Raw genomic sequence first — 23,431 nt, 5'->3', positions numbered from 1 at the left:
CTCTTGTCCAACCCGTGATGTTTAGACAAGAAGTGCATGGCAACAGGACTTTCAGGCCTCTGTCTTCTCACATCCCTCAAGTGCTCCATAATTCGTACTTTAGCCTTCCTGGTAGTTTGATCAATATACCAGGAAACTGGATCACAGTCACAACCTGTTATATAGACAACACCACAGCTGTCACAATTATAATATTCACTGGCTGTATACAGTTTACCATTAATCTTTTTACCATCTAAATTTTTAACACGGTTACATACTAAACATTTTCCGTGTTAAAAAATTTAGATGGCAAAAAGATTAATGTTAAACTGTATAGAGCTGGTGAATATTATAATTGTGACAGCTGTGGTGTTGTCTATATAACAGGTTGTCACATACTAAACATTTTTGTCTAGCCGCGGTGGTACAGTGGTAGCATTGTTGCCTCACAGCAAGAGGTTCTCCTGTTCAATTCTCGGTTGGAGTGCCTTCTGTGTGGAGTCTGCATGTCCTCCCCACAGTCAAATGGCCTCCTAAAGACATGCGTGAATGGGTGTGCCTTCGCTGAAGGTTGGGCATCGGGCTGGCAACTCAGCATCATAAAAATCTACTGCCAATCATTAGCGGACCAGAGTTCCGCTGTGGCGACCCCTAACCGGGAAAAGCCAAAAAGACAAACAAAAACATACTAAACATTTTCCACAACTATATGTTCTAACAGTTTTGCCTATTGCATCTGAACATTTTAATTTTAAGCCTTTTCTGTTTAGCAGTTCTTTTAAATTGTTGTACCTGCTGTAAGAAAACACTATATGTTTAGGAAACAAAGAGCCAATGGCATTGTCCTCACTGACAATTTCCCAAGCCTGCCTAACAATTCTCTCCAAAAAGAGAGAAAAATCAGACTATCTTGTAACAAAAACAATTTATCTTCTACCCCTCCATCCTCTAAACCATCTCTGATTATTCTTCCATAATGGTTACCACCAACCCTCACTCTGGTTTCACCTGTATCTGTAACCTTGTTCTTTGCTTTTGGCAATATACAATCATAGTACCCTCTGTTCTTTAATCTGATGTATACCTCATTCAAGTTAATCTCCTTTAAATCAACTTCAGAGGTATTCATAAAATTTCTTTTAAATTCCCCATATGGTAATGACTCAATCAGATATGGGGGGGGGGGGTGCATACTAGTAGCATGCAAAAAATTGCTGACAGCTGTAGGTTTTCTATATGGCTTGTGCTATATCTTTTTGTCATTGTTTACATAAAACATGACATCCAAGAATGAAATACTTTCTGTATCAATGCCCCAAGTAAACGTCAATCCATGTGGGTTATTATTTAAAATTTCCAAAATTCTACAAACTCAAACTGATTACCTTTACAAATAAATAATAAATCATGTATGTATCTCTTATAGTATACTACATTTCTCACATAATAATCTTGTTGTGCTATAAACTGATTTTCAAAATCACCCATATAAACGATAGCATACGATGGGGCAAAGGCTGCCCCCATTGCCGTTCCCCTTGTTTGCAAGAAAAAATTCATTCTTCCATGTGAAATAGTTATGGATCAGACAAAATTCAAGTAAGGTCAACAGAAATGTAGAGCGTGGCCCTTCCCCCAATTTTGTAGCCATTGCCACCATGGCCCATCTTTTATTAATATTAGAATACAAAGCAGTAACATCCACTGTTGCCCAAAAATAATCATCTTTCCATTCCAAATTGAGCAATTCTTGACAAATCTAATGAGTATTTTTAACATGAGAGGGTATGGCTGTCAAATAATTTCTTGAAAATGAAAATCCAAAAAAATTTACATTTTCAAGAAAAGATCCTATTCCTGAAATAATCGGTCGCCCCAGGGGTTTAAGCATACTCTTATAAATTTTAGGGATAGCATACATGAACAGATGTTTAGATCTGCTGACAATCAATTTTTTAACATCTTTATGTTTCAAAAGAAAAACAAACCTTTCTCCACGTTCCAATATATCCTCTAATTCTGTTGAAAACATTTCTAAAGGATTACATTGTAATTTAACATAGTATCCTTCTTCAGATAATATATTTGAAACCATTTCATCATATTGTACTACACTCAAAACTACCGAATTGCCTCCCTTGTCAGTCGTTTTGTATACCATCCCATTCAAATTTGACCTGAGTTCCTGCAATGCCAGCCATTCTTCCTTCCTTTAATTATAGGATTCAAATTTCTTTACAAACTGGTCATAACCATTTTCCACTTTTTTGCACATGAAATTTTCAAACGCATTGATAGCTTGATTAATCCATGGGGGCATAAAACTGCTATCTGAAGTCAATTTAGGCATTTCTAAACATCCATATCCTGTGAAAAATGGTTCAGATGAAATATTACCTTGTGAATCATCACTTTGATTCCCTTCACCTTAACCCACACGTTTCAAGCATTTCATTTTCATAAATACTTTGATTTAATAGGTCATCTTCTTCAGAGGATTCACTACTATTTTCTACACCTGTGAAAGACATATCTAGTTTGAAAAAAAGGCTTTAAAATTTAACTTACAACATTTCTTAACATCTATAATCATGTCTGCCAAAGATGGAATTCTAGTGGGTACACGTTTTGCCCCTCTAAGTAAAACTTTTTTAGCAGCATCAGAAATGTTAACGTCAGTGAGATTAATAATTTTCATAGCATTATTTTCACCTTCATGATCTTGAGCCCCTGTAAGCATTTCAAAATTTAAATGACCATCATCTTGAAATACATTCAAATTATTTTCATTGCTAGCAGCGCTATAAGAAACACAAGAATGATTTAAACATCTATCACTTACATTTTCATTTGAGTTAAACAATCCTACTTCTTCATATGTATTACATGTTTTATGTACCCCTCCAGATGTTTTAGGGGTTAAATAAGCACCATTTTGCTCACCAGAAATATTGGTAACATATTTAATGGGGCTGTGAGAAGCATAATAGTCATGAGAGTCATTTACAAGTCTATTGCTAACATGTTGATTTAAATTAAACAGTCTTACTTCTTCCTGTTTCTTCTGTTGCCTTTTCTCCTTCCCGGCTTTGGCCTGAGTTGTTGTTGAGCCTGTCCTTGCCCTTCCATCACGTGTTTTGAATTCAGGGACTCGTCTGAATTAACTCCCTCAAAGGAAACACTTTTTCTCCCTGAAAACTGTTCACCTGAAGACACAGATGAATCATGGACCTCAGATTTCAGTATTTTGAGCTTCTAAAGTGAATATATATATATATATATATATATATATATATATATATATATATATATATAAATATATATATATATATATATATCTATATATATATATATATATATGTGCGTGTGTGTGTGTGCATAAACAAAGAGATAAATAAAATAAGAGCTTATGAAAAAGAACACTTGAACTTCTACAATATTTCAGAATTATTTTATGATGGATTTTATTTTTCTTTTTAAATCTAAGTAGTTCAGAAAAATTATTAAAATGTTTTTATTTTTTTTATTCCAAAGTTTTTTATTGATTTTCAGTAACAATCATTTAAACAACAAATTATGATAAACTATGTACAAACTTTACAAAGGCCTCAGGCATTGTATGAAATGTTATAGATATAAAGAAGGGCACAATAGTCATTCATTCATACTTTCAATGTGACTAATTTGATGGAGACAGATCTAAATTCAATGACTGAATAAGGGATAAAACTTTTGTCCAGGGGTTGTTAGTCCATTTTCTGTGATATATTCTTGCTTCTTTAACTTTTATTTCCATTGACGCTACTTCAACCAAGAGGGTCTTGAAATCTTGTAAGGTTGGAATGGAGGGTGACTTCCATCTTCTTGTAATACATTTTTTGGCTGCTGCTAGGATTGTCCAAAGAAGATACTTATTTTTGTTATTCAATAAAATAGATTCATTTACATTCAGAAAAATTAACAGTTTTGATAATATAAAGGAATCAGTAAAGATGGCTTGGAGAAAATTTTCAATATCATTCCAAAATTTCTTAATGTGTGAACAATCATAAAAGATGTGAGACCAATCGGCCTTGCATTTTAAAGAGCATCTCCAACACGTCACCTGCTCCGAGGAGTTAAATTTAGCAATCTTACTAGACGTGTAAAAACCTCTATGCAAACATTTCCAGGAGAAAACTTTCCACATTTGCAAGTTAGAGGTTAATTTAAGAGAATGTAAAATATTTGATTTATTCGTAGAAGTTTGGGACAATGTGCAGTATTTAGTAACAAAATCTCAAAACCTCTGATTAGGAGTAGTCTTATAAGTAATAATAATTTTATAAATTTTTGAAATAAAATTTTTCCAATTAAATTCACCATGCAGTATTTCATTCATAAGAGTTATGCATTTAGGTGGAGAGTTAAAGGAAGAACTCTGTATTATTGTTCTGCACAATTCTTGAGTGAATGGAAACAGACTATTGAGAACTAGCCAGTCTGATGATGGTAGATCATATTCTTTGAACCGAATTTGTGTATCTATGGTAACTAAATTCTTTGTGCAGTAAAACCAGCATGTAAATTTTTTCCTTTCCCAATAGCTGAGTGTATCTAGACTAATATTATCGAAAAAGTTTTTTGTAGGTTTAAAGGGGAATAAAAGCTGGATCCATATTTTAATGTCAATATTGTTATTTGCAAAGCTTCTAAAGGACTTATATATATGATTTAAGTAATCTAGGTTAGTAAATGTAATAGTATTATACTATATATTAATACAAAGTACATACCAAAGTTTATTACTTAATTTGCTTAATTGTAATTTTTTTATTAGTTTGTTTTCATTTAGGATAATACTTGTATGTAGTGTTTTCCAAGCTGAAGAATATTTGGGATCTATCCAATTTAATGCTGTTTTTAGGTTAGAGGCTTTGATATAAGATTCTAAATCTGGGAAATTTATTCCTGCAAGCTCCCATTTTACTATAAAAAAAATATTAAAATGTTTTTAGATGTGGGAATACAGCTAAGTATAACTTCCATAAAGAAATACCAGGCCTGTGTATGTATTTTAAGGCTCATTGACAAGGTTAGATGGGCAAGCAGGTCAAGTATATAGCTGTAGCATTATACTCCCGATTCTGGAAATAAAAAACATGTTACATGTTCATTGGTGGTTAACTTAATTATGACTTCCTTTGACCCAGTACAACCACAAAATAATTATAATAACATCTTGCATGTATGTTTATGTATATGTGTATGTGTGTGTGTGTGTGTGTGTGTGTGTGTGTGTGTGTGTGTGTGTGTGTGTGTGTGTGTGTGTGTATGTGTGTGTGTGTGTGTGTGTGTGTGTGTGTGTGTAGTATTGTAATGTTTGGTCATCTTGTAATGTGGTCGACAAACAAAAAAAAAACATGACCAACACATTGACATGGTACATCAAAAAAAGGCAATGGATTTCCTTTTCCCAAATACTACCCCAAATACGCCCCACATTCAACTCAAATTTGTCTGAATAGTAGTAGTGTTATGGGAAGTGTATTTATTTATTTTTTTATGATGCAGGGTAGGGTTAAGGGCAGTGGCAAGGTTAGCATGCATTACTAATGTGGGCAGGGGGGCTTCACCTAGAGTTAAGGTATGGTAACTAAAAAAAACTCCTTTCCTTAACAATACCACTGTTCAGACTGAGTTGGTCTAGAGTTACTATTTGAGTTAAGCAATCAGAAAAAGAAACTATTTGTTTTCATGTTTCAGTTGTGTGGAGGTTTAATGCTTTTTTTGTGGGGGGGGGGTAATTTGTTTTCAGTGCGTAGGCATTGATTAATTGTTTTGGATACTTGCACTTTGATGGAGTATCATATAATCATAATTATAAATACATATGCTTACCTATACTAATTTGTTCCCTTATTTGATGTTGTGTGTGTCAATGTGCTGTATTAGCAATATCATGAGGTTAAATCAATGTTTTATATATCTGGTGAATGAAATGAATGATTTGACCATTCAGATTAGAGGAATCATTTTTCACTGATGAAGGGCTGATGTTCTTTACTGTCAGCTGATGAGACAGCTACGATGTTCTAGCCTGACATTTCTAGTATTCATAATTTTTACTTAGACTTCTTTGTTTAGTTTGAAGAGTGAAGCTTGCAGTTATGGTTTGAGCAGATGTTCTCCTTGGCCCTGGGATTAAATAGCATTTTATATATTAAATTTACACCAAAACCATCATGGACTTTAAGATTCTACAAATTTAATGTAGTGCAAACAAGTATAAGTTCCTTTGTCTGGGTGATTTGTGATTAAAGCTAAGTGACAAATAAATATTAAGACCATATGGTTGGTCATTTCAATGTTTGTGGCTGTAGTACCCCTGGCAACTTCACACAATCAAAACAATTGTCATCAACACGTTAACAGCAATAGTAATAAGGCTGCCAGAAGAAATGCTATATTTTAGAGCAGATTAACCATCTAGCAGCAGGGACAGACTGCATGGCTAAGAACACATTCTTAGAATCAGTAATGACTCCTTGGGTAACAAGCATGCAATACTGTCTTAGCAAAGTGTCAGCCCATGGCAAAAATCTTGCAGGTCCATTGTTACTTACTATGTAGGAGCCTTAGTGACCACATTTTTGCAATCTACTTCAAGGATAAATTTGAACTGTTTCTGATAAAGTTGGGGGGAAGGGGCGATTAAATCCACATGGAAAATAATTGTTTTTGATCTTGGTTTAGGAAGCTGAAAATAGATATTGTGTACATTTTGGAATGATAAGCAATTAAATACCACAGCAAAATGGTTAGACAGATATGGGATGGAGAATGTGCCCTTCTGTTGAATAAATCTCCTCAAGCAGGATTTTCCATTTTAATAAGAAACATTTTAGAATGGACTGTACAGGTCAGAGCAACACAGGTAATATTTTAGACACTCACAGGAACATTAACTCAAGGAGACATTTACTGAGGTAATATGACTGACATCCATAGTTTGGGGAGTTCTTTAGTTCTCTAGCAATCAGGCAGAGACTGGCCTCCCCTTTACTTGTCACAAGTGAATTTATCATAGTACAGAATTTCATTAGCAACAGACATCCAATGGGAGAGACTCATATTAAATTACAGAAAATTACAGGGCAATACATGAATGACCATGATCTCAATGACATTTAGCAGCTTCACTTCTTCAATACAGATGAGTTCACAGTTTCATTGCATGCAGAACTGATTGCTGGTTTGTATCTTTGGTATCAATTCATATATAGAGGATACTAGTGTACTTCCAGCCTCATTCACTGGCCATAGGACATCTCAGATTAACCTTCCAGGAAGTTAAAAAAAAAACTAATACGTCTTGATATCTAGACCAACTAATTCTTACAGATTAAGGCTTTATAGCAAAGATTATGGAGTGGATTATGGACTTTATAACAAGGATCATTTTAGGATGCTTCTCTGAAGAATCATGGTAGGAGCCACTGAAGTTGGAAATGAGAAGTCTATCTGGTTGAGCTAATGTTCAGATAATGGCTAGGGCAAACCCAAATCTTGAAAATCAAAAGTGAGTTGGAGGAAGTCTATCTCTTCTGCATAAAATCTAATTTCAAGGGGAAGCACACACTAAAGCAATATAAATGATTATATATCAAGCTCTATTTAGGAAAAACTGAAAGAGCACAATTATCATTCAAAAGAGTAGTCATGCAGTCTTGAGTGATGGAGAACAAATCTGACAAGCTGACAGAATATCAAATTATGCAGAGGTGGAAACACCATGCTATAGCAGATATTATTTATTCCCCCATGAGATTATTAATAAACAAGATGCCCAAATTTGCCAACCTTTACATGCAAAGCATGGCTCAGAGCCTGTTAATCTGAAATTAAAATTAAATATTTTTTTGAAGATCAAGACTATCAACAGTACAGATAAGCAAACACAAAACTATTAGAACCTATAACAAAGGAACATGTTGTTGTGGCTCTACATATCTCTGCTTCAGGGAAGACACAGGCCCAGATGGCCTCCATGTTGATATCTTTAAGCCAATGGAAGATGTCCTTATCAACCTATTAAAATACTGTTTTGATCCTTTCAGCTGGATGTGAAAATTACCAGTTCCTCTACCTCATCAGTGTTCACAGCTTTGCCAAAAGGCAGGGAAGGACCTACCAAAGTACAATAAAACTATTAATGTATTTTCCTAATTAATGTCGCTATTAAACTGAATGCTAAAATGTTAAAAAAAAAAATTAAAACTGATGCTCCACGACTTAATCCAACCCACCCAGGTTGGATTTCATCAGCCTAGAGGGAAGCCTGGTCCAATATTATGCTGTATAAACAGATTAGTACTGATTTCTAACAAACTTCACTGGCAAATTATTTATTTTGATTTTTGATCAGGTAGGTGAACCCTTCTTTGAACCATTTTATGCCATGATTCAGGCCAGAATGAAGTATAACAGTTCAGTTTGTTAGTTCAGCAATATAGGAGTTCCATAATGTCTGCAGAAAACAGTCATTTCTAGCATTTTCAGTATTTACATTTGCATACAGCTACAATTTACAGGCTGTCCACATGCACATTTTTTGCACAGTAATATCATGGTAGTTTTAAAAAGATAAAATTATTATCTGGTAAGTATTGCCATAATTATTCACATGTACACCGCAGTGAGTTCATGATACGTCTGCTGTAATAGTACACAATATTACATTTCAAATGAAATTGTTTTGAGGCAATTTGTACATTACTCAACATCCTCACGAAATTCCCCTTATGTTTCTACCATTATCATAGCAGCACAGTAATAAGAGATTATGCTATTAGAAGCAGGAGATTAGGACCCTGAAACAAAACTGAGTAAGAAGAAGTAAATATTTTTGCTATGACATTTACATGGAGAATCAGAATATAGATAGTGTTACACTTAAAAGTAGATTGCTGCCAGGGATAAAATAGAATAAGGAGGCTGAAGAGGTACACAATACATTTTTGACAAGTTGAAGAACTCTTCTTTAAAACAACTAGACTAGTATTTTGTGATGAACAGACAGAAATAAGTATTTATTGGTACTAGAAGAACAAAGAATAAAACTGTACTAATAAGCAGCATGGTTTCAAATATGAGACCATCTTCCTTAAAAGGCAATTATTCACTTTTTCAACCACTGAAAGATTTTTCACCAAACTTTCATCTGCTGTTTAGAACTGTCTACTTAATAACGCTAAAAACATAAGAATAAACATCTCTATTTGAACATGTAATAATCTTTTATACAAAACAATGCTTTGTCACTACCTAAATCTGTTTAAACTCTCTCCTTCCCATAATATTTAATCTATCAGTGTACTGCTCACTGGTGGTGCTGCGGTAGCGTTGTTACCTCACAGTATGATGCTGTTCGATTCTCAGCTAGAGCGTTTTCTGCGTGGAGACATGCGTGAATGGGCGTACCTTTGTTGAAGGTTGTGCGTCAGGCCTGGCAAGCCGGTACATAAAAATCAGCTGCCAATCATTAGCAGACTGGAGTTCCGCTGTGGCGACCCCTAACTGGGAAAAGCCGAAAGACACAAACTACCTGACAATGTATGACTTTTATCCTTTTCTACTTCTTTTTAGTTTCTCCATAACATCCATTACTGCTTTATGAAATTGCTGCATATCATTAGGCCTCCTTTTTAAAATGTAAACTCTGAATTTGTGTTATGGCATATTTGAACTACCCTGTTTAAAAATGTGTCTGTCTTAAATTCTGTTGTATAAACCTTAAATGTTATTGTATATTATACTTGTATTACTAAGTATTCTTTAGTGTTGCGATCTTTTATAAATATCATAAACATTATCTTTACTAGCATATTAAGTTATTTTTTTTTTTGTAAATGCTGGACAGAGCTTATCAGCAACCTACACACACACAGCTATAACTGCTTTAGTGATAATGTCAAAACTGCAAGTCATTGCAAACTTAGAAGTAACCATAAATGACAATTTGTTTCTCCTAAAGTAACAATGGCTCTCTTTCTTTCAAACCACATTAATCACATGTTTGTGAATTAATTATTTTTATAACTATACAGATTATTGATGGTATTTTAATTATTATTATTATTATTCCTTGGTGAATTCTGTTGTATAAATGATTTTATATTTCATATTGCACAGTGTACCCCAAGAAATGTGGAAGCAATCACGGTAGCCTATTTGCAAATGCCTCTGTTTACAGCACACCATGTCTAGTTTTGTTCTTATAAGACAGGCAGTTTGTACAGTATAATTGCTTATTCTCAATTCTATTCAATGTACATGTTAATTGTCGCATATACGTATACTACCATTTTGTATTTTGTAATGTAAGATCTTAGCAAATATACCTATATGTATGTATGTATCAGAGTTGACCTGATAGTTAGGGATCTTTGAACATATGTAATCTGGCATTTGACCAACACCTAGCCAAAATAGTATGAAAATCATTCTGTGCTGTCCAACTCATGAGAAAAGGTATGGAATCCAATTCCAAGGGAGTAACAGTGCTGCTCTATTCAGCCCTTATTGGACCCATCATTAACTACAATGACCCATATGGCATGTACCTATCCAGGCACATGCAACCTCACAGGTTCCTCTCCAGGTGAATCCAGGGTACGAATACCCTGCCCTACACAGATTTTCTTAAGGTCCTATCTCTGTACTCAGTCTCCTACAGGTTAATGAGAGGCAATCTATGCCTAGCTTATAAGGCATCCTCATATCCAGTTCTGATGGATCTCTTGCACATCTGCAGAATAAACACCAGAAACACTAGATCCAAACTGCTGACCTCTGTCTGCAACATAAATAAAACCTGCTAGAGAGACTGGTATTTGTCTCAAAGGATCTGCACCCTATTGAATAAGCTCCCCATTTATGAGAAGCAGACTCCATCCCTGACTCTATTCAAAAGAAACCTTGATCATCGGATGGGAAATCACAAAATTTCACCCACAGTCTGGCCCCATGTCTCTGACGCACAGAGGTCGAACGTGAGTAATGTCTCTGATGCACAGAGGTCGAAAGTGAGTAAATTTATCTCCAACTAAAATACCCCCCCCCCCCCACACACACACACACACACGCACACATAACTCACTCAGTCACAATCTTCTTTCATGGAGCAGAGCTTGCGGTCACTACATAAAACCACTATAGAGCAGGAGCTCTGCCACAGGGGCCTAATCCTACAAGTTTACTGAGAAATTTTTCATTGTATAATAGCCTGTGGTCACTACATCTGACCTCGATACAGCAGGAGTTCTGCCACAAGGCCCTACTCCTACATGGTTACTGAGAATTTTGTCATTGTATAATGTAAGCACATTTATCATGAAGAACCTTGATGTGTATTAACTTAATCAGTTAAACAGATGCCTGCTCTGTGATTGAAAGTGTCAAGAACCTCTTACTTAGTTGGCCACTGTCCCCATTTTCTTGACCAGTAGACTGTACTACATATGCCAGTTATTTATCATCAGGAAATGACAGAAAACTAGTTTTAATTTGGCACCTAATTTGTTAATTGCTTCTACTGGCTATAAACTGATTGTTCTCAGTTATAATTCCTGAGGGTAGGAAGCTGATTACACTTGGCTTCACTTCGTTCCCATACCTGACTTCCAATTTCCACCCACCTTGTCTTACCATAATATTATACTTCTTACATATACATTTCACTTGTGACTCTTATTCCAAATCCTCCCCAACTGGCTTTACTTCTTCTGTATATACACTTCTGTTTCTTGTGTCCTTCTTCCCTATCTCTATTTAATTTTTAGCCCCATTTCCAACTTTCTCCCTCCCATACTGTTTTGCACTATATCCATTCATAATCACTACCTTCCCTAATATTACTTATCTATTCCATACTGTATCTTTTACTTTTCACCCCCCAAAAAACTAATTTCTTCTTATTTTGTGTACATCATTATACTCTATCCTTTCATACCCCTCTGCTCCTTACATTCCAGAAAAGATACCAAGACAACTTAACTCTCTTCTTTTGTAGAATATACTGTTCTTCTTACTTATACTCTATCAACTTTCAAAGTGCACCATCACTGAATCTCCTACTGCCCTGCAGCATTTTGTTTCCTTGTTCATTGGTACTTCCCCACTACCTGACATCTATAAAATACAAATTCCTTACTTAATTATGCCACTCTTCAGCTTATCCTCTATTCTTCTTCTCCTGTTGTTACATCTTTCATCCTACCTCAACTCAGTATTATCTCTCAACATCTCTCCAACTCTGTCCCAACCACCTATCCATACTTCCTGTTTACACTCTCCACACATTGCACCAAATCTGTTTAATATTGCCCCTCGTCTTTATTCCAGATATAGACTGATTAACTGCACTTCAAATTAAACCCAAACAAAATTAAGTGCAAGAATCCTCTCCAAAAACAAGTATGTATAATTCCCCAATATACTATCATCCTTCTAGGAGGAGATATACACCCTAATCATGGTCCCACCTGTCAGAATGAGCAGAAAGATAATTCTGTCCCACACACTTCTCTAACCTAACAACAGCCAATCTCCAACCCTGGTGATATAATTTTTGCTCCAATAAAGGTTAAAAGCATAAGAAATAAAACTGCTGAACTACATGCCTGGGTTAGCCAACATAAGCCTGACATTGTCACTGTAACTGAAACTCGGCTTAAACCGAGCATTAACGACTCCAAAGTTATACCTCCTGGCTATAATATCATCCATAATGACTGTATAAAGAGGAAAGGTGGTGATATTGCTTTAATATTTCCCAACACCTACCGCATTTCCCCTTCCAGCAACCCAACATCAGAATTTCAAGCAGAAGCAGAGATTCTTATTGCTTTCCTCAAAATAAATGATTATAAACAAATATGTATTGCTGTCCTTTACATCCCATCTAGCAACAATATAGCTACAATGGAGAATATCCTACATTGTATATCCATAACATTTCTACAAGGAAAAATGCTACTAGGTGATGTGAATGTCAGTTGGTTGGATATAAATTCTAATTCCCCTACATCTATCATGAACTTACATGGTTTCACACAAATAATTAATAGCCCCACACATAATAGCTAAACATCAAATTCCTATTAGATTGGATTCTAGTATCAAACACTAGCAAATATTCCATCACAGGTACAATGTCAGCCTCTCTCAGTGATCATGAGGGATGATCTGAGGACTGAAGTCACTAAATAATAATATGCATTTGCGTTTCAGACATCATATCCTTCAGATAAATGCATACTAAGAAAATTCATTTTATTCTAGCAACTCTCTAAGTTTATAAGAGCAATATTTAAACTCTGTCCCTATTTCTGGGCCTTTGCCCCCCATTCTGTTAGGCTTTGTCAAGATTTTTTGTGCTAAGAGGTTGAGAGGTATGTGTAGCACATTATTAGTTCAAAACATTTGTGCTGGTTGTAAATACTCATATCAGCTTTTTAACTGATATCAGAAAGGAAAAATGTATCTCCATGTTAAAAAGATGTTTTTAGAATTTTGATGATGTCATACATTGTGCAACCAACATACTACTTTTGTAGACTTTATCTACTTATAGGCTCTGTATATGTTGTTAGAATGACTAATATTGTCTATAATGATATAACTCTATAGAACTGTTCAGATGTGCAGTACATCTTGTAATCTAGCTTACGTTCTATCAACTTATTTCTGTATAGTATTCCTCACGTCACTTGTTTTTTGGATTGCAATGTATTTGTATTGCACTGTATGTGGAGCTTTTCTCCCCAGGTCTCCACTGAAAATGGGTTCTGTAGACCCAGTTGACCACCTTGGTGAACAAATGTCAAAAAAATAAATTATCGCCCAATCTATATGATCAGATATCTCACACATCCAGTTAAACAGCATATTTATAAAATAACACGCAACCTTTCCAAGTTTAACCCAGAAATGTTCATTACTACACTGTCAGCTATTAAATCAGCTATTAACTGAAACCTCCAGAAAATCCTCCCCTTAGATGATGAATTCAATGCAACTTTTCTAAATATCTTAAATAGCCTTGCCTCTCCTAGAAGGAAGAGACTAAAAACAAATATTGCAATTTGGCTACACAAAAAGAGTAGAATGCTAATGCAGGATAATGAATAAGCTTGGAAAGAATAGCAGCAATATAAAATCCCTCAGTATCTTGAAAACTTTAGAATGCTTTGCAATTGTATAAAAGAGCAAATAAATGAAGACAAAAAATATACTATAATAACTATCAGAATAATACTAAACACAACCCTAAAACATTAGACATGCATTAAAGAAATCTTACACCCTGGGCAAAAATTCAACCCCAAACCCCTATTGATAATTCACCACTCGAACCTACAATGCAGTTCATCTCTTATTTTATAGATAGTATAGCATCTCTAACCAAGGATTCCAGCAAGGATTTTCAACATCTAATCCCAATCCTACCCAACAGCCACATATCCCCACATCCACTTTCTCCTTCAAACCTGTGCCCACATCCTATATAAAACTACACTTAAACAAACCTAAACCATACTCTTCTTCAACTGATGACCTTCTAAGCAAGTACTTAAAATTAGCTACCATTAGCACTGCCTATCCTGTCTCAGTCCTTTTAAATATGACAATCCAGAAATCCCGTGTTCCTTCTCTCTGTAAAATGTCATAAATTATCCCTCTTCACAAAATAGGAAATTCAACAGACATATATAACTTTAGACCTATAACAATCTTATCTCCCCTCACCAAAATGCTTGAAAACTGTAGTCAAAAATAATTGCCAGACTATCTGCTGCAGGAAAAACTCCTATCCCCTACACAATATGGTTTCCTTACTTCCCACAGTACTAGCACTGCCCTTCTAACCTATATAGATAATACATAGTATAATATAATATAGAAAATACTGTCAATAAAGCTAGAGATAACAGCAAACTAGTGTCTTCTTTATTTCTGCACTTGTCTAAAGCCTTCGACACAGTTTGTCACAGCAGACCTCTGCCTCAAATGTCCTCACTAAGTTTATCTCAGCCCAACTTTCTGTGTTTCAAAAGTCACCTGTCCAACTTGTATGTCAGTAAAATGACACTGCACACTCTCTCTTTACCTCCAAGTCACCACTGGTGTACCACAAGGCTCTATCTTTGGTCTACTCCTCGTTAACATTTTTAGCAACATTCTCTATACCTCCAGACAACAGGCCACCCTAATACAATACACAGATGTTTCCACTCTCATTTGCACATCTGCCAACATGGCACACCTCAAAAAAATCACTCAGGAAGTTTTAACAGCCACTGAAATATGGCTTGTAACTCACAACTCCTGCTCAACCCAAAAAATACCAAACTACTGCTTTTTTCCCCGAATCCCTCTTTCATGAAACAACAAAATTTAAAGTCCTCTCTCTTGATAATACAACCATCAAAGTTACTTCTCATAGGAAATTATTAGGAGTGATATTGGATGATAATATTACATTCAACCTGCCAATCCAAATTGCATAAAAAAAAATCATCAAAAACTAAGGATGCTTTACAGAGCCAAAAACTTTCTCACAGATGTAACTACATTCGCCACTACTTATCTACTTCCTACACTTCTTTAGGCTGCTCCAATCCTCACTAACCTCCAGGCTTCACAAAAATAAAAACTTGACAATGCTATAATAAATTTGCTAACCTTGCAGCAAATACCTCTTTCTGATCCGCCACTGTATAGCACTACAAAACATAAATTGGTTAAAACTGCCTCATCGACTAATATATACACCTCTTCTTGTCCAGCTCTAAAAAACATTCTGCACAACTATGTCCCCAGTCCGTCATTGTGATCCAGTGACCAAAAACTCCCATCTGTCTACAAACTTATTAAATCTGCTGGGCACTGTCTGTACTTGTACAATGTTTCTAAGGCCTGGAAGCCCTTATTGTATCCATCAGGTCAATATTCCCCATCTTTCAAAACCACTCTGAAAGACTTCCTAGCTAAAATCTGGTTCTGTTCTTCCTCAAAACCAGGATAAACTATATCCCTTAGGTGTGAACAAGTATATTTTCATTCCTTTTAACTTCTTACTCTCCTTTGTTCACTTACTTCTTCTATCAAATTCTCTTCCCTGACTTTCTCTCTAAATATACCATAAGCTTGTTTTCCTCTCACTTCATATTACAATTCCTGTTTGTAGTAGACTAACTTACATTTAATTTCTCTACATACTGTGTAAAATTTCTCTAAATATTAAATTATTGTCATACAACTTGTATAAATTCTTAACCAATGTTTTTATATAATGTCTAATCTGTTATAAGTATTTAAACTGCAGGTGTTTTTGTTTTATTTTTGAAGATTATAAATTCATTGTTCTTGAAATCTGGAACTTTTCTATCCAGTCCTCCACTGAAAATGGGCTTGTACCCAGTCAGATTTTCCCAGTAATCAAATGTCAATAAATAAATAATTGGCATGATATGCCATGGCATGTACCTCTTAACTGCCCAGACTTTTGCACAATGTCCCGCTTTTGCCTCATATTTTAGCCTTGTCCTTGTCATTTTTTGTTTGCTGAGGATTACAGTCAGTTAATAATATCAGAAATTAAAGTTTTTCACATTTTATTGTTCTAACTGTTGAAGCAAAACACGTTGTATTAACTTTTTAAAGTGAATTAGAGTAATGTTTAAAAAATGTCCTTGAATTTAGACCTTTGTCATCCACTATTTTTGTCTGTGCCCAGAATTCTTGAGCAAGAAAGTTAAGAAGTATGGTGCTACCTAACCCGATTTGTCAGGTAAAGTATTCATGCTGCTTCTTTAAAGAAGAAAGAAAAGCCTCTGGGTGAACATACTGCAAAAAATAAGCCCCACTCAGTCAAAACAAAACAGTTTAGTGCTTTCGTCCTTCTCACATAAGGACTTCTTCAGAATTATTTTTGGCAGTGCGTCCACCCAAAAACTTTTCTTTGTTCCTAGTGCATTATTGCATGAGGTGTGTTTTTTTGCTTGCTTCTTTAAAGAAAAAACATATTTCAAATTCAGATATAGCCTGTTGGCTCCTAAATACAAAATGGCCAGATCTGCTACTATTCATCCAGCTATTTAATCTGTAAAGACCAATGCAGATCTAAATATGTGGTTATTCACAGAAAGCATGCTTCATTTACATGAAATACTTTGAAGATGTATTTAATTATTAGACACAAATTCATTTAATTTGCTGTTCTGGATATTTCTGTCTTCTAAAAATGTTACCGGCCTTCCTCTCATGTTTGTCTCCTTGGCAATACCTGCAACTGTTGTTAAGCTATTTACCCAATTTTTTTCTGAGATCACTTTTCCATGTATAAGGGTACCATAACTCCTGCTTTCCAACCATCTGATGTTTATTTACAAACCACTTTTCTACGGAAGATCTGTGGCAGGTGTCTTGCTACTGGCCATAAGGATTCTTGCAGGCAGCCCATCTAGCCCAGGTGGTTTATTATCCCTAAGGGCAGCCTGTTCATTTGGAACTTCCTTCTTGGTCCTGATATCTTTCCACTTCTCTCTCCAGTCTACCTTGCTTCCCTCCCCCCATCATGGCAACCACCTCTTGCATTCATTTGTGAAGACTGAACCAATGTATTCATTCAGCACCTCTGCGCTTTGTTTTCATACCATCTTTTGCTCAGCTTGGCTAGTTTGGTCCCTCACTCTCTTTTTGACTTATTTTATATTACTAAAAAAAAATATTTCTTCATTTATTAATCCCTTCAGTTAAATCCCTTTCATCTTTAGTCTTGAATGTATTTACTATTTTTATTGATTTTTGTTGTATCTTCTTTCCACTGTGCCTCCTCCTCACTCCCAGCACATCGTTTCTTCTTTCTCTTGCAGGGCCTACCTTTTCCCTATTTATTAGTCTCACATTCTTATGAAACCACATTGATCTTCTTTTGTTTGCCTTTTGCCTCACTATAATCAACGTCATCACTATTGACTTCCTTTTCCCATTTTTACATAGGGTGGGTGTGTCACATCACTATTAGTCAATGTCACCAAATCACCTGGAACTAATTTTATATCTCTGGGTGGTTAGCCATGATGCCTTGTCTTTACACTATTGTCCATAATCCTGAGGTCCTTGACCCAATCCAATCTTATAGCCTGTTTTCCTACCTTGATCTCCTCTCAGCCTCTTAACTTATCCTTAACCACTTCCACCAGCACAGTATAAGCCAGTCTTCTTAAATCCCACACTATCATCTTTGCCTTGCCTCACACACACACACACACACACACACACACACACACACACACACACTCTCTCACACACACACACGCACACACACACACACACACACACACACACACACACACACACACACACACACACACACACACACACACACACACACACACACACACACACACACACACACACACACACACACACACACACTCTCTCTCACACACACACACACACACACACACACACACACACACACACACACACACACACACACACACACACACACACACACACACTCTCTCTCTCACACACACACACACACACACACACACACACACACACACACACAGACTCTTTCTCTTTCTCTATCTGTCTCTCTTGCAATCTCTGAACCACACTTTGGCATGATCACTGCTAGCTAATGATGTTTTAATCTGGATATAATTTACTTTTTCATTTGTTAGGATAAGATTCAGAATACTATATGTCCTGGTACAGTCTTGCTCAGGGTGAGTGAAACATTCATATTTCAAGACCTCAGGCAACTCACACACTCTTTCTGCCCCTGATTATTTTTCTTTTCCACCTACACCATTCCTTTATGTTGTCCTCCATGTTGTGTTTGATGGATGATACACTGCATCAGTTGACTGTCTCTTATGACTTCCTCTACCTCAACTTGCAATTGATTATAACTTGGCTTGTACTGTTAGTTGTACCTTTATCTCATCCTTGAATTGGAATTTTTCCTTTTGTGTGACATTACATTTACTGTGCTCTGTTATAGAGATTGTAACTTTCCATGACTTTCTCTTCTCAGTCACCTTGGAGAAAGTTATTAATTCTCCTAATATATTTACCACTTGATTAATGCACTTGATTATGAAATACCCATTACACACTTCAACCTTCTTAGCCTGGCTATATCAGCTGTTTTGTCTGACAGCATATCTGAGAATGCTACAGTATCTCCTGCCTTTCTCCCAATTTTACCAAATGTGTTTGTATTTTTGTTCTGGCTTGTTTCATAGACTATGGATAATTTTGCACTTTAATTTATTTTGAGACTATGAATGTTACACCAATTAGGTAAATGTTAGAAAGAAACATTCATATTTTGAGATGCCCATCCATAATAGACCCCATTGGCAAACAGTATTTTCAATTAACTCAGTTTATAAGGGGAGGGCTGATGCCCTTTACTCCTGTCCTAGACAGTTGTAAAGAAATCTCAATGCCGAGTGAACTTATCATTTAATATCTGTGTGAAAGTTATCACTAGGTCTGTGGAAAGGTAAAGCACCTTTAAAGATTCAGTATCATACTACAACCAATGCCATGCAAGTGCTAATGTTACAAATGAGCATTGCCACTTTCAATATGAAGGCATAAAAAGATGGCTTAGGAAATATCCTAGAGAGTAATCAATTACCTGTGCTGTATGAGACTATAGATGTGAAGGCTTTTTGCTTCTGCCTTTGGGCTAAAAAAAACACCAAGAGGATAAACATCACCCTAGAAGTACAGAAAGCTTCACTAGTTTTGTGAGATGTGAAGTGGAAGATAAATGCCAACATTTTCAGGCAGCATGGGCTATCAAGGGATTAGCACTACTATCTCCATTACACAATGATGACAGAAAAGATCCAAATTTTCTCCTAAAACATTCTTTGCTCATTAGACATTTTTCTGTCTATAGATTTCATAATGACCATTATATATATATATATATATATATATATATATATATATATATATATATATATATGTATATAGACATATTTTTGATCTAGTGTCCATGGTATGCATAAATGTTTATCTAACTAGCACTTTTGAAACTCTGGTGCAAACTGTGGACACAGACATTCATAGAAGTGCAGGTAATGTTACTCATCTCAGTTTTATTTGAAACTATGATGAAATCACTTATCCTGTCACATTAGTCAGCACATAGCAAGGGATACACCATCTACCTTTTTTAAATAATTTATTTATTTATTTTGCATAATGAGCTGTGCTAGCATTTAATTTTTAAAGCTATATATATATATATATATATATATATATATATATATATATATATATATACATATACTTTTTTTAAAATCACTTTTTCTTTTCTTTTCAAAATGCCTGGTTAGTTAAATTAATATTTGTGTGTGTGTGTGTGTGTGTGTGTGTGTGAGGGGCTACATTTGTAGAGGATCTGACTACCCCTTGTGTGCTGCTGTCCCTGGTAAGGTCAGAGCATAAATCTGTGTAGTTTGAAGTAATGATCAGACTAACACCCCCACAGCAGCAAAAAACAGAAAAACTTCTTAAAAGAAAATTACAGCCTACTAGGCGAAGGTATAAAAAATTTCAAACCCCCAGCTAACACAGCCAACAATGAATCCTATGCAGAGCAGTAGACAAATGCCTTGTATAACCAGCTAAACAACTGTATAGACTCAGATGTACTTGACCGGATCAAAGCCATGTCCTCCCAAAAAACAAGCACCTTGGTGGACCTCAAGTATAAACAGATTATATAACAAAAGGAAGAAACTGATGTCTAAGAATAAGAAAGGAACTTACTCAGCAGAAGAATACCCTCCACAGCTTGAAAAATCAAATCAGATATCTTGTAAAGTCCTCTAAAGTTAGTTACAAAGCTAAATTAGCATCCCTAGCTAAGGATAATCATAAGGCATTCTTTAGCTATGTACAAAATCTAAAAAGAACACCCAACTATGTGCTGAACTTATACTGGATGGTTTCTCTCATACTTAACATGAGGAAATTGCCAACCTCCTAGCTGAAAGATTTGGCACAAACTTCACCCTCCTGTCCCCACCAGCCATACCCCAAAGCATACCTGACACCAGTCTTCTATATAGTGGTGGGATGTTGGCATAATGGTTAAGGTGTTTACCTTACAGACACAAGGTTCAGGGTTTGATTTTCACATGGAGCAATTGGCTAGGTGTAAAATGGCCCACAAGGGCAGTTAGCCTAGTAGTAATCTTTGAACCTATGAATCTCCAAAGAGCAGGTCATATCTGCACTCTCCAAGTCCAAAACCATGGCCTCTATGGGACCAGATAACATCCCAGACTGCTTACTAAACAATCTAAAACAAGACCTAGTCGAACCACTTGGCACTCTCTTTAACATCAGCCTGAGCACTGGCTTTGTTCCAACACAGTGAAAACAGCAACAGTAATCCCTTTGCCCAAGAGGGGTCCATCAACCGATCCTGGGAACTAGAGACCCATAAACCTAACCAGCCATATCTGCAAGGCCATTAAAAGAATCATCATGGACCTTATCAAAAAGGACATATGTGACCTTCCAACTCTTGACCCGACCCAGCTTGGCTTTGTCAAGGGTAGATCATGTACATAATGCCTATCTTGACTTAGCCAAGGCTTTGACAGAATCCCCCACTCAGGTATCATTAAGAAACTCTCCCAGCTGGGGATTAACCCATATGCCACTAGATAGGTAGACCAGTTAACCAGTGGGATCCCACAAGGATCTGTGCTGGGCCCTGTACTATTTGGAATCTGTTTCTTGGAAGACCAGGCAAAAGTAAATGTCCTGTGGCTTACCAAGTTCACTGATGATTGCAAACTGGATGCAATCATTAAGTTCCCAAACAATGTTAATATATTGCAAAAGGGGCAAATAAGTTTGCTGATGATTCCAAACTGGACGTAATCATTGAGTCCCCGAACAATGTTAATATATTACAAAAGGGGCTAATACAGAGAAATGATTGGTACCAAAGCCTGGACTAAAACTAAACACAGAAAAATAAATGCATTATTATCCCCTTTGGCAAAGAAGACGTCCCTAAAAATTAAACCTCACCCACCAAGCTCAAACTCAATGGTGTAAGATTTGGGAACACAGGTTGATTACAATCTAAACTTTGATCACCATGTGACCACAGTGGTGAGGAAAGCCTTCTACATTGTGCATCTCATAAGTAAGGGCATTGAATCTAAGACTAAGGATGTTACAACTCCTCTGTACTCGACCCTCATCAGACTACTAATAGAGTGCAACACTCCTTTTTGCAAGTATCTCACCAGATACCTGCAGCAGCTGAAGAGACCACAGAGGTTTCTCACCAAGAAAATTCAGGGCCTCCAAAACATGACCTACATGGAAAGACTGAAAGCCCAGTCACTGTACTCTGTATCCTACAGGTTGCTGAGAGGTGATGTGTGCCTGGTCTACAGAGCAGTCTCTGATCTTGTCCTAATGGAAATGCTGCACATCCGCAAATCAATTGGGACAAGAGTTACTAGCACCAGGGATCTCAGCCTAGCCTGTGACATTGATACAACATGCTGGAGAGACAGATATATCTCCCAGAGATTGCTTCTCCTCTGGAATAAACTTCCAATTCATGTGAAGCAGAGATCCTCAATGACCCTATTCAAGTGCAACCTAGACAATTGGATGGGAGACCATAGATTCAGCATGGGGGTGGCAGCTATGTCCTTCATAGACAGGGGTAGTCGATGCTGATCATAGACTCAGTCTGTGAATAATGACCATCTAAGGTCAAGTTAGGGAACACAGGTATAACATGGCTAGGCTTGTAAAGGCCCTAGGGCCATTAACCTAGTAACCTCCTATGAACCTATCATTGTATTATTGAAGTTGGTATGCAATTAAAAAATTCCAGTCCATGCCACTTCATACCAGGGATGAAATATGTACTAAATATGAATACTCCCTTAATACTATTGCTACCTGTAGAAATATTAATGCTATTTAGTAATAATGCAAGAAAATCCTACATTCAAAGAGTTTTTAAAATTCCTCCAAAACTGCATATCCTTAATGTTTAACCAAAGCTAAACCTTGGGCTAAGGATCATAGGAAAGTTTCTGCAAAATTCTTTTTGACTTTCTCAAAGTGGATGAAGGGTACAAAATGTCATTTTCAGGGCCTATAACTATAATTTTTCTGCCTCCCAAAAATGGCCATGTTTATGGCACTTACATTAGGCACGGGATGCACCTTGTTAGACTGTAATTTATGGAACTTCATGATAAAATACAAAATAAAACAAAAAATCTAACTGCATTTTGCCATCTTTCTATGAATGAAAGGTAAGCCCATCACTCCTTTATATATTGCCCTAATTACATTCATACAGTATGGCAACTCTTACATT

The sequence above is a fragment of the Protopterus annectens genome, chromosome 7.part0 (assembly GCF_019279795.1).
Source record: "Protopterus annectens isolate FY-2018-M chromosome 7.part0, PAN1.0, whole genome shotgun sequence".
NCBI classification, from domain to species: Eukaryota; Metazoa; Chordata; order Ceratodontiformes; family Protopteridae; genus Protopterus; species Protopterus annectens.
This window is presented reverse-complemented; position numbering follows the sequence as displayed.